The following is a 16,695-nucleotide window of genomic DNA, read 5'->3' on the forward strand; positions in this document are numbered from 1 at the left end:
CAACATCACCAGCATTTATCTACACATTTGGGAACCAATAACTGAATGAACCAATTCAGAGTGCCTAGTGCCTGACCACCAATCCTGTTTGTCGTCTCTTACTACAAGCATGGCCATGGGTTACTGAAGATCAGTTCCAATATGGATCTTCATGGGTAAATCGGACTGTATTTTTAAATTTGTATGATAATCCTGTTTATTCAATGACCCCTGGTTAGAATGGGTCCTACGAAAGATTACCTTGAACTGTTCCTGGATCGTGTGGTCGGTACAGACAGCTTTGATCCGAGGTGGGTGTTTAAGTTCAGATGATAACGTTGATCCGAGGTGGCGGTTTAATTTGAGAGGAGAACGTTGATCCGAAGTGAATCTTTATACACTGAAACATAAACACCTGTCCGAGCTGGTCTTTCTGAACAAAGGCAATTGCCATAAATAATGCATTAATCGGGAAAGGTCATCCATTATGCATCTCAAAGAAATTATATCTATGGAAAATATACGAACCAAGTTTTGTACACAGAGGACAAAGAATGGCATCTCAGATAAGGCTCAAATAAACTTTGGATTTTGGGAACTGTATGTGCATATGCGACCGTATGCCTGTGTACATGTACCGTAGTTGAGATCAAACTGACCCAAACCATTGATAAAGTACGGTAATTAAGCTCAACCTCACGATGGCAAGCCTTTGTTGAAGTACGGTAGTTGAGATCAACCTGGCGATCATGTTTTCTAAATATACTGAGCAACCCCTGAAATCTGAAGCTCTGAAAGCCTTCATATGTATGCTTGGTTAGCAAAAAGCAATGTGACCTTCAGTAACTCTATTTCCATATCTTCTGGTCTGTCTGGAAAGTAACTGCAGCGACAAAACACACTATATTCATGAGATCAAGATCATTTATTCCATGGAGATATGTTGTGGTAAATCCAATCAAAATGGACATACCAAAAGGTATTCACATTTTGATGAAAATGTCTTCATCTTGCCAGCTTTTTAATGTTTCGTGGAACAAGAGAACTTCTTGAAATAGAATGCTGCCACCTTTGGCGGAGTTGGTTTGAAGTTCAAAATGGTGCTATTCGTAGCAGCAGTCTATCATCCATCAAATCAGGGCTAATCTACAACTTATAGTCTCCCTGATCAAATTGGTCTTTTTGAGTCGACCTCGACCAGCGGCAACCTGACGTCACTTGCCTCGCGGTGTTTTTTCACGAACTTGCTGATGACGCTGTGACAGACGTTAACGTGTCGTGCAATCTGTCGCAAGGTCATGTCACCTTGTCTCGTGCCACAAGTTGCCATTCTGTGACCTCTGATAACTGGTTGTGAGCCATGTTACTGAACCATCAATTCACACAGCACTTCGCTCGAAACAATGTATTGGTAAATATGTTCACACACGTATTTCACCTGCGAGCAAACGAAATGAACGTGCATATTGTATTCTGAACTGGTGAGACGAATATATAGGTCACTGAATACTGTTATTCATTCAATGTATTCTTTTGAATGGTTTCATTTACTTCACGTTCAATCAGGTGTTGACTCAAATTTTATATATCAACAATAGTACAAGTATTACCATCAGTGTATATGAACAACAGTCCAAGTATTACCATCAGTATACATGAACAATAGTCCAAGTATTACCATCAGTATATATGAACAATAGTCCAAGTATTACCATCAGTATATATGAACAATGGTCCAAGTATTACCATCAGTATATATGAACAAATATATAGTCCAAGGAACGTTAGAATTAACTAAACATTTTTAATAAATGAATCTAGATCAGATAATCCAGTGACTGACATAATGTGAGTCGATCTACTCTCGAAAAACATGCAGTCGATCACGTCATCCCTCATACGACAATCACAGGTTTTTGAGGACCATATTCTTAACAGAAATTATCCCATTTCTCCAGAAACTACTCAGTCATTATAACCCAACATACACTCATCGAGCCATCTTGGAAGTTAAAACCTATAAAATATTAACTCACCGATTCCGCTGATCTCACGGTGCCTCTGTCACCACGGTATTCCATTGTCTCTGATTAGTCCTATCTTGGCTTCCACAGACTGTACTGCTGTAGTGGACTATATGTGTAATTGTTGACTCAATGTGGTATATTTGGACGTCTCAGACATTCCTGGAACAATACAGGCGCCGTATATCTGGTGAGTGTGCTGTGTAGTGTCCTTCAAGTTTGTATTCTGCCTGGTGGCGGGCTTAGGTAATATATAAACAATATACATTGTACTTTCCACTTGACCAGCAATAATGATGCCTACAGTCGTCACCAAGATGGCAAAAAGAAAGAGCAGTAGTAGTAGTCTTATTAGTAGTAGAAGTGAGTGAGTTGGGTTTTACGCCGCCTTTAGTAGTAGTGAAGTAGCTGCAGCCGCCGTAGGAGCAGTGAAGTAGCTGCAGCCGCCGTAGTAGTCACGATTTGTTGTTTAACGCCGCACTCGGTATTTTTACATCACATATGGCGGTAGTGCATAATCTAGTCTGGACCAGATATTCCAATGATACGTCTTAGTAACGGCAGTAGAAGTTAATTTAAAGTGAATTTAAGCACACGTGTTTAGCGTGTTTGAGTTCCAAATGGAGCCCATCACAAAGTTTACTGATCGAGTTGAAGCAGTCGAGATTTCTAGCAATCGTTGTAGACATGAGTTCCTTGTCTTAATGTATTGGTATAATGTTAATGGGTCGGTCTTTCAGGTTTTGTCACTTGGTTGCTCGTGTATCACACTGATCCCCAACAACTCACCGACAGAGGTGAATCACGTCCGATATCCAGGCGTTGCTCATGGTATCAAGCACTGGTTCGTCGGTCCAGTATTGACTTTCTAAAAAGAAATTGAATTAACTGAATCTTGACGACGCTATTTTATATACAGGTAGCATACAGAATGGTTGTGGTCAGTTAAAGTACTGTAAACCTATTGTCCCCCTGAGTGGGTGTGTAAGTGTTCATTTTAGATAATGGTTAATACTACATACAATCAATGAAAGGAAGGCATAAACCATGTGAGGGTGTCGTGCAGGAAGCGGAAGTATTGTAAGTAGTGCTGTAACGATGCATCGTTACAATTGTCTCCGACAGGAATTAATCGATGGTAGAAACGAAAATATATGGATGCATCTATAGTATGTGTGGCAAATGATAGTTTAGAAACTGACTTTCGTTGATAAATGTGCTGCACAAAATTGGTATTAAACATTTGTGTTGATCGGTGTTTGTTATTAAGGTGCAGACTTACAGCTTCATAGAGTTTATGTTTAAAATGTTTACTTGATCTGGGTTTCACATTTCCTGTCAGTGATAAAGGGAGACTGGAACTATTTCAACTTGTTTCCATCTGATATAAACGATACATTCATTTGGTAAATGACTTCAAATGAGAAGGAGAGAAAAAAAAACGTTTGCAACAGCAGGTTGCAATAAATTACCGCTATCGCAATAGGTGTTTCTCCATCAATAGTCACCCCTATTTGTAAGCCCCGCGTCTTAAATAGTGGTCTAACTTCCTTTTCTCTCGCCCTTTATATATTGTGTTTATCAACTATTTTATTTCCTTACCCTAGCTATTTTTATAAACAATGTGATAATGTAGGTATTATAGCTGTTATAAACTTTCTTCCGACGACGTAATCTTTTATGGCTGGTATATATTTGTCACTAATGTACGACTTTCTCGCGTCACGACATGGCTGAAATACTGCAGTGTGACAAAACTCACTCACTCACTCACCCCGTCTGTCTAGACTCAGTTAATTACTTGATGACGTCACCACCTGTCATGCAAAGACAGTTACTAAGTTTACAGGTTACTCCTGTGACAATAACATCAAAGACCATCAGTGTGACCAATGATATTCTCACAAAATACTCCCGTACATGCCTCCAGATGCATGTATCCAAGAGCAAAGTTGTGAACTAACCCCATATTCTGAGAATAAATGCAGAACCGTTACCATGACAACAGCTATTAAATGTAAATATTTGGTTTCAATGGTGATGTTAGTTGTAACTGATTGTGGTGCTGCGTCTTACAACATTAATAATAGAACAGACATTCGGATGAAGTATATATATACCGTTATAACTCAACACTCAGTGATCAGGGACACCGCCTGGTAATGGTCGCGTGAACGGAGCATTGGTATTTGTACAAGCGAACCTATGATTCAAAAAGAATGGTTTGAAATTAATCAACTGTGTCTTTATCATAAAACTAGGTGCATAATAAATGATTTTGATCTGAACAAAAATTCAGTATTGAAAACGATGATCAAACTTATCATTAACGCCATTCATGTGGATTTATATATTTTCATATTATATTTTAATGGGTGTTCGAACAATATTCCCACAAAACCCGCCTCATCATGATGATAGATACGGGACATTTACGGGACGTTATGGACGACACTAGCGTCATCATATGACCTAACAAAATTTAACTAACATTATCGTTCAATGTATATGCGATTTCGTGGCAATACCGAGTGAGTGAGTGAGTGAGTGAGTGAGTGAGTGAGTGAGTTTAAGCTTCTTTTCGCAATATTCCAGCAATATCACGACGGTGGGAACCACAAATGGGCTCCGTACCTTGTACTTATTTCGAACCGACACTGGGTGTTCGTGCCGGGTGGGCGCTTCAAGTACTAGGCTCACCCATCGTACCCTGTCAGTAGCGAGCTGGCAGGACATGTTGTTTAGGAACCATTTTCAATGTCATAAATCATACAAAATGACATAGATGACATACATATATTTTGATAATTACAAAGTGCCACTATGGCTTTTATGAATGTGAGGAATGGTGGTGGTTAAGACCCGGGTTCGATTCTCCACATGGCACACCGCGTGAAGCCCATTTAGGTGTCTCTTCCCCCCCCCCCCCCCCCCCCCCCCCCAACGCAACGCAACGCAACTCATTCACTCACCCACTCACAATATGAATGTGAATATAATATATATGTATCAATTCAAAGAAACCATTCCGTTTCCATGGCACCTGTACATCAGTTAACGCATTCTCCGCAAACCTAGAGTATGACAGACATTGGTACAAAGAAGTTTCAGCGTGTCAACTGAAGCAGTATAACTACACTTCTGACTTGCAGGAAATATATATACGTGAGTATAAAATATACCTTGATATACACTGGGGCGGTGGGGTAGGTCAGTGCTTAAAGCGTTGATTAGTCACGCCGAACCAGGGTTCGATTCGCCACATGGAAAGTGTGTGAAGCTCATTCCTGGTGCCCCCCTCCGTGATATTGTTGGAATATTGTTAAACGCGACCTTATAACCAAAGTCAATAACTCACTCATGATATACACTAAACGTAATACACACGTGTGCATGGCGTCTACGCAGATGATTCGATTACTCACTTTTCAAAGTGTGAGCATCTAGCCAAAACAGAACCTTCATTATGTCATTTATTTATTTTATAACAAATACTCTCTGTACGTTTGTGATCAGCAAAGTGCAATCACATCCTGGTACCAAGGAAAGACTGATCCACTCCTTAGTAAGAGCATCGCCGAGTTTCTGTGCAGTTGTGGAAACAACAGAGCGTTTTGAGAGGATAGGTCGCTCTAACGTGCTTGGGTAGTGTTGAGGTATGTGGCCCGTCTTCTGCTTCATGCATGTAAATCTGCTGGGTCTTCAAACGACGCCTTGGACGCTGGGGATGCATACGGAGGCAATGATGCAGTTACGATGCATCAAAACACAGGTTTTCAAGCAGTGTATGCGCCTAGCCCTGAAAACCTGCAGGTCCTAAATACCCAGAACCATGAAAAGCTCTGATCCTGATCAGAATGTGTCGGCCCTATAATTCAATACGGAAATAATAATCATATTCATTAGGAAGACAAAAAAACTATAAGGACCTGCAGAAAACAAAAGCTGTGGGTCCGAGTGGTTTTCAGTCCGCTCCCGGCCTCAGGACAGACGTTAATTTCGAACCCTATTTTCATCATGAAACTGAGGTCCTGCTGGGGTTATCAACCATATTGCAATGGCACATTTCAGTCTGTACCTCTTACATAATGTTTACATACCATCAAAACCTGATTCTTATCAAACCAGGAGTATATTAGTGTCCGTCCGTCCGTCCGTCCTTGGGTTGCCTGACATGCGTCCACCAAGTCAGCGAGCCTGACCACCCGATCCCGTTAGTCGCCTCTTACGACAAGCATAGTCGGCTTTTATGACAAGCATGGTTGCTGAAGGCCTGTTCTACCCCGGGACCTTCACGGGTCACAGATCCAGTAACTGATTCGAAAATCAATCGGCACGTGCTAATTTGCGTGCTCAGCACGTGGAAATCATGTGTTGTCAAATATGAAAGCGTGACAATCGACAGAATAGAAAGGCTGAAGCTAAAACTGAAATTGTGCCATCTCATAATAATTTTGACTTCAATTTTCACCACTTTGGATACTCCATTGTATAAAAGAATATCATAGCATTTTAACCAGTAAACCAATCGTTTATGGACAATTCGCAAAACTTTATTACCGCAATAAAAATGTTTTTCTTAAAACTTGGAACATTAAATCAGTACGAGACTTTTGAGACGGCCCACGGTGCGACTTTTGATGGACTGAGTGTCTTGGCGTATTTTCCGTCAGAACGCTGGTCTCACCTGAACGGGGAACACATATACCGGTCTCGCGAGCAAGGTAAGCCGGATATATATGTACCTGTACCTGTGCACAAGGCTGAGTAGGTAACGGTTATACTTACCCTAGAATTCCATGACACTGAACTACATTTGAACTAACTGATAGTTGGTGCTGTAGAAATTATTCATGTTGGATTCTTACGATAACAGGATCTGCATAATTTAGCAAACCTTTTACAAATATTTATCAGACTTGTCAAACATCTTCACGTAACGCTGATTGAGCTTTGATCTTTTCAAAGCTTTACTATCTGGAACATCTGACAATACAAAGTGCCAAGGTAAGGCTAAATGTGATTTCAAGGCTAAAATTCCCCTGTGTTGTTACAAACGCCCAAACTGTGTAGTAAAATAATCCTTTCAGGACTCACGAAATTGAGTCAACATATAGGTCATGTCGAATATTTTCCCTTCCGACTTTGAACGTTTTTCTTCTACCTCAAAAGAAAGTTGATCTTAATTGAGAAACACAGACAGGCGATTGGACAGGTGGATAATTTTATGAATGTTATCATTCATTGTGTGTTCAGTATGTACAAAATAACTAGATCCTCAAAAAATATCCACGATCCCCAAATGTTTGTGTTCGGAAGATATTTCGCTTTACATTTTTTATATCAGGTATTGCCGAGTGTTTGAATATCTCCCGATACGTCTGATGTATAGTACACATGATTACATATGGTGTTTTAAGTTGTCTCAGCAGGTGTATATACTCATTCAGAAAAGTATGGGAACGCTGTTACTTTGACTGGATCTAGATTGATGTGTGTATACTCCGTGAAGACAAAGCACATCACTGTACACAGTACAGAACAGGTGCTTGGTTCAAGGTCACTGGTGTGGTAGCCCAGTGGTTAAGGCATTCGCTTGTCACGCCACACACCTCGAAGCCCATTTCTGGAGCCCATGGTATTTCTGGGATATTGTTAAAGGCGACGTATAACTGAACTCACTGTTCAGTGAAATCATTGGGTGTTGTTTGGGGACAGGTGTTCTGGTAGGTTTCCAGAGCCTTATCACTGAATATGCCACGATTGTTCAACCAAATACAACAATGCTTGTGCTTCCCCTGGCGCTTGTGACGTCACTTTACATACAGGTATATGCAAGGTTGACTCACTGGGATCGTGTCACTGACTGGTGGGTCATCGAGGAGCGAAGAAATCTTCATAGTGCTGTTCGCCTGGACGCCAGATGTTTACTGACAGTCTCACTTCATTATGGTAGGAGCTAGGTTCTTATGTGAGAACCATGGCGTTGTAATCGTACACGAAACGGGTCGATTTGAGGTGCGAATGTTATATAAGTCAGTTACAAATAAATAATGGTATCGTATAGTGTGTTTTCGGCTTCCGTTGCCGATTCCTCAGGCTCACAATGGACATCAGGCTCACAATGGACATCAGGCTCACAATGCTACCTGGTATTTCACTACAGTGTCACAACGTTATATCAGCTGTATAAAGCTAAATAAAAGAAGTGAAATGTTTCTTGGGCATCGGCGCGTCTCTTATATTTGTGCGCGTTACAATTTTTATTGCCATTTTAAAAAAAATTGATTTTGACTTTGCCGCGTCCCGATCATTAGTCAACTATAAGAATGAATGTCTGTAAGAGTGTGACTGAATCTACGACTCATTAACACGTGCTAAACTTTCAAAATTGTATTTCTGAGAGAAAAAAAAAATAAATGTGTTCCCCCTCGCCGCATTTTTCTATAAAAAAAATTATAAAACCTGTCCTACCGCCCTCGTCACTTTTGAAACAATGTGCCCGAGAAACATTGAATTATTTTTATGCAGCCTAACAGACTGTAACAGCCAGCGTGAGATGAGGCACCAACAGAGCATATTTGGGACGTCCTTTGTCCATATACAGCTGCCTTCTGTAAATCACCAGTGGCTCCTTTAGTGGCTTCAAGCAAGAGCGGCAAGACGTCCATCAGAATACACCATGCTCCGTCCAACGAAAACGCGGCCATACACGCATCTGACCTTGTGTTCCCAAGGTTCACGTATTAACCGGCATTTTGATTTCACAGCCATTTTTCAGCTACTCTCGCCGTCGATACAAAAAGCAATATGATATCGGCCTATTTTTCAAATTCATAACTTGTTTGCTCGCATGTATGTTATATATTGAACTGAATTACGCAAAAGAAACGCCGTAATCAATGGAGTATTTGAACCTGTATTTTTTTATATACACGGAAGTCGGCTTTGTGTCAAACATGAATCGTGGCCCTATAGAATGTTTTGCCCAATAACGTGTTGTTTGAGATTGAGGTTCCAAATGTATTTGGATGCGAAAAGGGAAGGGTTCGCACAAACACAACGAGATGCATGTGCATTATGCAAGTATTCAGGCATAGATTGCCGGCTTGAATGGTAGTCGTTCACTTGGTTTTTTTTTAACACAGGAGCTATTGCTAGGTTAACGACAGCAAGCCTTTGGACATCCACACAATCTGCGGCGACGTTTCTTTTGCCTTTCAGTATATTTTTGACTGCCTGAGTCAAATAATATTCTCCAGTCCTTTAAATGTGACGTTCTCAAACATTGATCTATATATTCCAAAGTAAAATTTCAACAGGAGTACGTGCTACCTCAGCTACGTGCTATCCAGTTATGAATACTAACGTTTTACCAGATGAAAAATTGATTCGTCAAATATCCAAATCGGGCATTCTCCTTCACGCACACGCAGATCATCAACAAATGTCATGTTTCCATATTACATTTTATCAAATGTGCTCGCGGTGTAGTGGTTTGTGCGTGCTTTGCCTTGAGACTGAGAGATCGACTCATACAACAACACATTTCAAAACATGTTACCTTGACCTCTCTCTCTGTCTGTCTGTCTCTCGCCATTGATTCACTGGGTACCACCAACGCTGTTCGGTGCGGAGTCATTTAATTGCATGTCGCCATGTAAGTGAAACAGTCTTGAACCTCATTTCACCTCCCCTGGTGCGTCCTAAAGTAAGAATGCTGTGTTATACCATTGGCCACCAAAGACCATGAAAGCCACAGGGATCCAGACGACTCACAAGACGACGCCATTCAAATGTCATATCTGCCTTCTGTTGTCGTGGCAGGAATACTTCCTGTTTTATGTTCCGAAATTCACCTCTTTGTTTGGCATTATGAATGTTAGAAAGTGCAATACTGACAAATGCATTGATAACAAGTTCTTACAATTTGTAAGTGGGACGTTTTGGTCAATATCCATTACACAATTCAGTAAACACCCGTGTTAGAATCTTTTCAGCTAGTCTTTAGCAGCCAATGCTTCTCGTAAGAGGGGATGAACAGGATCGAGTTGTGAGGCTCGTTGACGTGGTTCACTCACATCGTATCCCAGTTCTGTACATCAATACTCATGCTATTGATCATTGGATTGTCTGGTCCAGACTCGGCGATCTATGGACTGCCGCCATACAGAGAATATGGCGTGAGCAAGAAGTCCTGGCTCATGTTATGACTTTGACTTTCAACTCGATTCGAAGCAACTCCCACAGAAGTACAGATGACGATGTCAACACATATTTCATGAGATATAATGTGTTCGTCCCAGCAGCCTCAGGGCTTGGGCGCCGACATGTTTGACACGTGCATACTGTATTCGCGACCGAGGACCAGAAACAAACTCTCTCACAGTGAGACAGTTTTAAACGCTGGTATCAAAGCGCCTAGGATCCAAACAAGAACAAAATAATCTGTTCCAATAAATAGTGGATTATTGGAGAATATTGACTGTGAGAATGTAGCACACGTACAACGCACACGCAATTTCTTCCGTCACGTTATGCATCAGGTGAAACTGCATTCATCCACAATGGACTTTTCTTGCTTTCATGAGCATACTGGTAAAATATGGGTGTCAACGTTTAGTTTTCCATCTATTATGTTATTTGACTGCTGACCTTCTACCTGTACATGCTGCAGATAAACATGTAGCTGACAATAGTTTCACGGTATGCCCACGCTTGAGAATGAAGGTGTCCATCAAATACGCGCTCGGAGCGCTGCGCCATTCATGAACATGTCATACAGTTAAGACAGCTTAACAGAAGCGTTGAGGATCCAGAGGCAAGATCACATGGCGACATGGCGTTGAATCGTTCCCTTCTTCCAAACACTGTTTTGTTTGGTGGTCTCACCGTGGTGAGTCGGGTTAGAATAGGTCCCAACTACTATGTTGATCTCACCATGGTGAGTCTGGTTAGAATAGATGCCAGCTACCTATGTTGGTATCACCATAGTGTGGTCAATGGTCATCGTACCCAACGGTTGGATGTTGGTTCACCATATCAGTCACAGGTGTGTCTGGTCCAGACTTGATTCTTTATAACTTTATAACAAATCTTTCCATAACAAATTGCGACTATATCATGGGCGAGCATTTCTTTGTTTGTTTAACTCCACACTCAACAGTATTGCAAATGTAGGATTGTCTACAGACAATCGTGTGACTGACATCGTGATATTAAATGATTTAGTATGTGTTCACGAACCACTGTGACATATTGATGACACCAGGTGTTCCCGAACAGATGAGCGTGTACTGCCCCACAGGTGACATCCGTCATAGACATAAACAGAGTCTAGTCAATTGTTCACCTGAAAAACTGAGATCTTATAGTACATGTCAAAATATAGGGAATTAGATAGGACATTGGTTTTGTCAACGGTGCATCGGATTCTGAAATGTCCTCCATATCTCTTCTATATAACCTTTTGAAAGTCTGGCCTTGACTGTTGGACCTTGATCGAGCAACCTGCTTGCAAGAGTCGTTGATTGACACTGGAAAAGAGAAATAAGCCCTTTTGTCATACAGATTTGTTGAGAGGTTTGTTGTGTCACCAGGGATCTTTCTGCAAAGCCTAACTATGAAGCAGGTGTGATGGTCTCACTTTATTTGTTTCAACAATATCTAATGGGTATTGGACGACAAATCATCTGTATGTATGAAGTTGAAGTTGAATTTCTTTGCCATATTACCCATGTTTTTGATTTGCCAACTCGATCAGAAATTTTAATTTACGTAACGAACAGATTCGCAATTCGGAGAGCGCACTGAGTGATCATGGGGACGCAGGCCTACTAATTGTTTCATTGCTTGATCCCAGTGTTGTGGTCAGTTACTATCGACGAGGAAGTCCAGCATTTCACATATTGTTTCCCAGTAAACTAATTTGTGACAAAATAGCATACCCCTCTGAAGTTAGATAAGTATCAGGGAAGGACTTTTAGTATCTTTGATCATCACGTTTATTAACAACTGCCTCGTTTGTTAATCTTGTCATGCTGGTTAGTGATGAAAAGCGTCGGGAAATCAAATGTTTCGACAGAACTGAACTCGACCCGTTTCTGAGATTGTACAAATTCAAGCAAAGTCTTTGTTATTTAAACCACGTGTTGTTAATTCCCCTTTATAGGAACATGCAGAGTCTCCTTCCACGGTTTTAAGGCTCATGGTTTAAACAACAGATATACAAGCACAAACTCTGTCGATTCCCTACATAGTACAATAAAACAGCCTATGATAGATCTATTACTTGACAGTGGAATAAAAGCAGCATTCACTCGCTAAATGCTTGTGATATTTATATTATATACTTGACAGTGGAGGAACACAGCAATCGCTCGCTCAATGCCTGTGATATCTATATTAGATACTTGACAGTGGAGTAAAACAGTACTCACTCGCTTACTTCACAACAAACATGTTTGCCCTCCCTCTCAACATGAATGTGTACTGAATGAAATGACCAAGTTGAGATGCTCACAATGGTTAATATAATCGCCTGCAGTCGTATGAAGCTGATGCTTACCTCCACTGCAACCAATGTCTCAAGGACGACGTTTATAACGCGCAAAATACATACAGGGAACTGTTTTTATATTTTTTCACCATTGTAACTAATAGATTGTATTTCTAGAATGACTCGTATTCTCTGTATACGTCTCAACTACCTTCGTTAAGAAATGATCTCGACATTTTTGTGATTCTGTGCCGATGACTAAACCGTGAGTTGCTCGCCCCGCAAGCAGCCAATATCCACCACCAGCAGTGATCTGACCTCTGTGACAAATCGAACAAAGGCCGCCTTTGAAAGCATACCAAATATATATTCAAATCTGCATGAACACATTGAATTCATTTTCTCAACAGAAATGGAAAACAGAATAGGGAACAGACAGGTCCCTTGTCCGAGGTACTTGTGGCCTCTATAAACTACTGTTTTTCAATTTAATTTTTTTCTACTTCATGTGAAACTGCACTTTGATCCGTGTATGGTGATTCACAAACTGCGCAGTAAAACACGGTTGTACACGCCATGACATGTTGGTTTCTTTTGTCAAACTTTTACAGGTCGGACTCCACGTTTTGTCCTTCAAATTACATTGTTCATTTGCATACCTGCAGCGACTCGCAGATAAGAACAACCCTTAATGCTATTCAGGACTACTTTGTTTCTTTTGGGGCGTCTTGCTGTCACAAGAAGTACATAATTCAGGTGCAAGGCCAATAGTGTTGAAAGTAGTTCGCTCGCCATGACGAATGTCCGAGTTCGATTCCCCATGTGGGATCAACGTGCCATGAGGATTTTATATTGCTGGAATAATTACAGAAGCGACGTAACACATTCACATTCAAACTGATATGGATTACCGGCATTTTGAAACGATAATTTCTATGTAATTTCCATTTGATGAGTGGGCGGTTAGGTGTTCTAGACGTGAAATTGTTTGCTAGTGAAACAGAAAGTCAAAGGTGTATTTCCTACAGGTGTACAATGTGGGAAGCTTTTTTTTTGGGGTGCTCACTCTTGTATTTGGTTGACTTTTAGGTGTCAGTTGTACGGGGTAAATGTAATCTCCGTTTCAAACTCTGTGAGAATTCCAAGTGACAATTTCCTCCCAGCGTTCCACGTTTTTTTTAAACTTGAAACAAGGATCAGTTGGTAGGGCTCCTTTAGGACTGGATTTGTCGCCGACAGCCGACAGGTCCAGATTCGGAAATCTATACTAAACAGCAAAAGATACACAAGTTTCCAATAAATGAAATCTCGAAAGTAAGCGTTCATGTTCAACAAGCATAGGTTTGTTCGAAAAACGTACGTTCTTTAACTAGCGGAGCGCAGGTGTTTTTCTGTGATCACTTGATTGTCTAGTCCAGATCAATGTTGCAAGGAGCAAAGAACGACGTCCTTCACTATGTATGATGTCCCCACAAGGATTCCGGGTGAGGACAATGCTTAGTGTCACCTCCCATACGAGCTAACGGGAGGTGGATCTTGATGGCTGGCTTCATAACGTGATCCCTTGCACCTAACAGTATGTAAATAACTGGTTTGTCCGACTCGTTTACCCACGTATAGCATTATTCACATGGAATACTTACTGACTAGTAGCCATATCATTTATTCCATCTCGGAGAGCGACAGGTGGTTCTGGCCGATATCAGTTTTTCATATCTGGCTTCCCTATTTGGAGATGCCTGAGAGGACGAATATTTCCCCTGAATGACCAGGACGGTAGGATGGGCTAGTGGTTAAAGCGTCCTGACACAGAAGCGAATCTCCCACGTTAGATTGCTGGAATATTACTAAAAGGGACGTAAAACTCACTCACTCACTTGAATATTCACCATCCATACATTCTTCTAGGTAAAACGTTACATGCACCTCCAAGCTCTCGCTCTCTACAGGGTTTAGAGGCAGAAGCAGACATAATTAATTGAACCCCCTGCTTATGTCGTGAGACAGATGTCGCTCGGGGGGATCAGGGTCACAAAACAGGGAAGTGGGGCACGGCAGCAGGATCATTCACTGAAGGACTTCTCGTCTCTTGCTGCAACATCTACAACATGGCTTCACTCGTGCACCCGGCATGATTCAAGGGACTTCCTACATCACAGAGAGTTTCCGCCTTTCATGTTCACCATTTGCGCCGTAACAATTCCCTACAGTTGATTGACTTGATCCTCTCACGACTACAGTCAGCTGGATCGCCTGTGTCTGTAACATGCGCCTGTGATAACTGTCTTACTTCGTTCATTCACTTGTTTGTCCAGGCTGAACGTCATCAGAGCAGTGTGATACAGCTGGCAATCTGAGTTGCAGCGCCTTACAGCAAAACACAGAGGATTAATACAAGCCGCTCATTCAGACATGGCAAGCACGTGACGATCCGTCATAGAACTGGTCTTCAGTAACCTATGCTTGTGTTGACAGCCGACTAACGGGATCGGGGCTCAGGCTCGCTGACTTCTTTGACACACGTCATCGTATCCCACTTCCGATGATGTGTGAGCATGCTGTTGTCCACTGGATTGTCTGGTCCAGATTCGATCATTTACAGAAAAAGACCGTCGCCATATAGCTAGAATGTTGCCGACAGCGGCGTTATATAACAAACCAACCACTAAATGCACGCATGAAACGGTCGCCAGATCGACCAACACTGTCGCCTTTAAAATCTGTCTCATCAGTCATGGTAGTTTAGATGTCAGGACCTAACAAGGTTCTGGACACTTACATGCTTCATTCATAATGTAAGAAAGTCGTTCAAACAATTGTGATGTATGACCAATATACCTCACGTGTACCTCGCACGACCCCGTGCCCTTTATAATCTGTATTTTCTCGCGAGTCTGCAGCACAGAGAGGTCCCCTCAAGGCATTATGTTAATATCGCTGAGATTAATTTACCGCCATAGCATACCAGCGATTCCTATGTTAGGTACCTCCTATGTATATAGTAAAAGAGCGCTTGCATAAGTAGCCTACTGGTAAACGCGTTCGGTTGTCACGCCCACGCGTCCAGTTCTAGACTGTGATGATGCATGGCAACGACTAGTTGTTTAGGTCCAGAATCGCTTATCAACAGACCACTGTCTTTTAAGATGTTTTATGGATAAATCTTCTTTGTTTAATTCTTTGAAACAGAACGTTTCGGGGTCATTTCAGACCCTCTCTTCTGGTGAACAGTGAACTGATATGACCCTGAAACGGTGTGTTTCAAATAATTTAAAAAAAAGATTATTCATCCATAAGAGATCTTGGTCATATATGCGACTTCTAAACGCCGCTAAAAGACATCACTGTCATTTAGCCTGAGTGTTCCTCGGTGAGGTGTTTCAAATCCAGTGCATTGTGTCTAGTTCGGGCCGGCTTGGGGATTCGATTAAAAAGTCCGAATTCGACAGGAGTCCGAGTTACACAGAAATGTCCTATTATCGATAGGACATTTCCCTGGTCAAGAGGTTGGAGAACTGACGTTGTTTTGGTCGAAAGATATTTTACTGTAACATTTCATAACATTGGTATATTCTCGGGAAGATTCGTTGGTTTTAGAGCCACGTTTCCATAACGTGCTGCAGTCACCACGAAGTGTGATTGTCAAACGATCAATAAACCGATCACTTGATTGATCGACGCAGCACTAATTACAATGTGTTTAAGCCGCGTTTACATGCACCGTTTACCCCCTGGGGTAAGATACCCCCAGGGGCGAATTTGCCTCCTGGAGGCAAATTTCGTCATGTAAACGGTACATAAGGGGGGTAAATATTTACCCCCGAGGGGGTATTGGGGCAAAGTTTGCCCCAAGTCATGAGGTAGGGCAAATCTGTTTACCCCTGTGGGCATATTTACCACCTGGGACAAATGTGTCATGTAAACGCGTTTTAAATGCATAGTGACATTGACGCTGAATTTTCATCATCATCATCACATTATTGTTTACAAATTTGTGTTGATCACATCAAAGGTGAATTAGCGTTCACCGTTAGACAAAATACACAAACCCATCACCGGGTTGTTTATTCGAGGTATATATTTTTATCAGTTTTTGAAAAATCGTCTTCCTTTAGATCTGTAGTTTAAGTAAGTGGGTGAGTGAGTTTAGTTTTACTCCGCACTCAGCAATATTCCAGCCACATGATGGTGGTC

At 41.5% G+C, this 16,695-nt stretch overlaps 1 protein-coding gene across 1 annotated transcript in view; it reads left to right on the forward strand.

Moving 5' to 3' along the window:
* Positions 1-6,676: 6,676 nt before the first annotated feature.
* LOC137262081 (sperm-specific sodium:proton exchanger-like) overlaps positions 6,677-16,695 on the forward strand; it is a 57,787-nt gene continuing 47,768 nt past the window's right edge. Inside the window, exon 1 of the mRNA XM_067799864.1 lies at positions 6,677-6,727. The gene's annotated coding sequence lies outside the window, so the exon portion shown is untranslated. The remainder of the gene's footprint in view (positions 6,728-16,695) is intronic.

Source organism: Haliotis asinina, chromosome 14, assembly GCF_037392515.1.
Source record: "Haliotis asinina isolate JCU_RB_2024 chromosome 14, JCU_Hal_asi_v2, whole genome shotgun sequence".
NCBI classification, from domain to species: Eukaryota; Metazoa; Mollusca; class Gastropoda; order Lepetellida; family Haliotidae; genus Haliotis; species Haliotis asinina.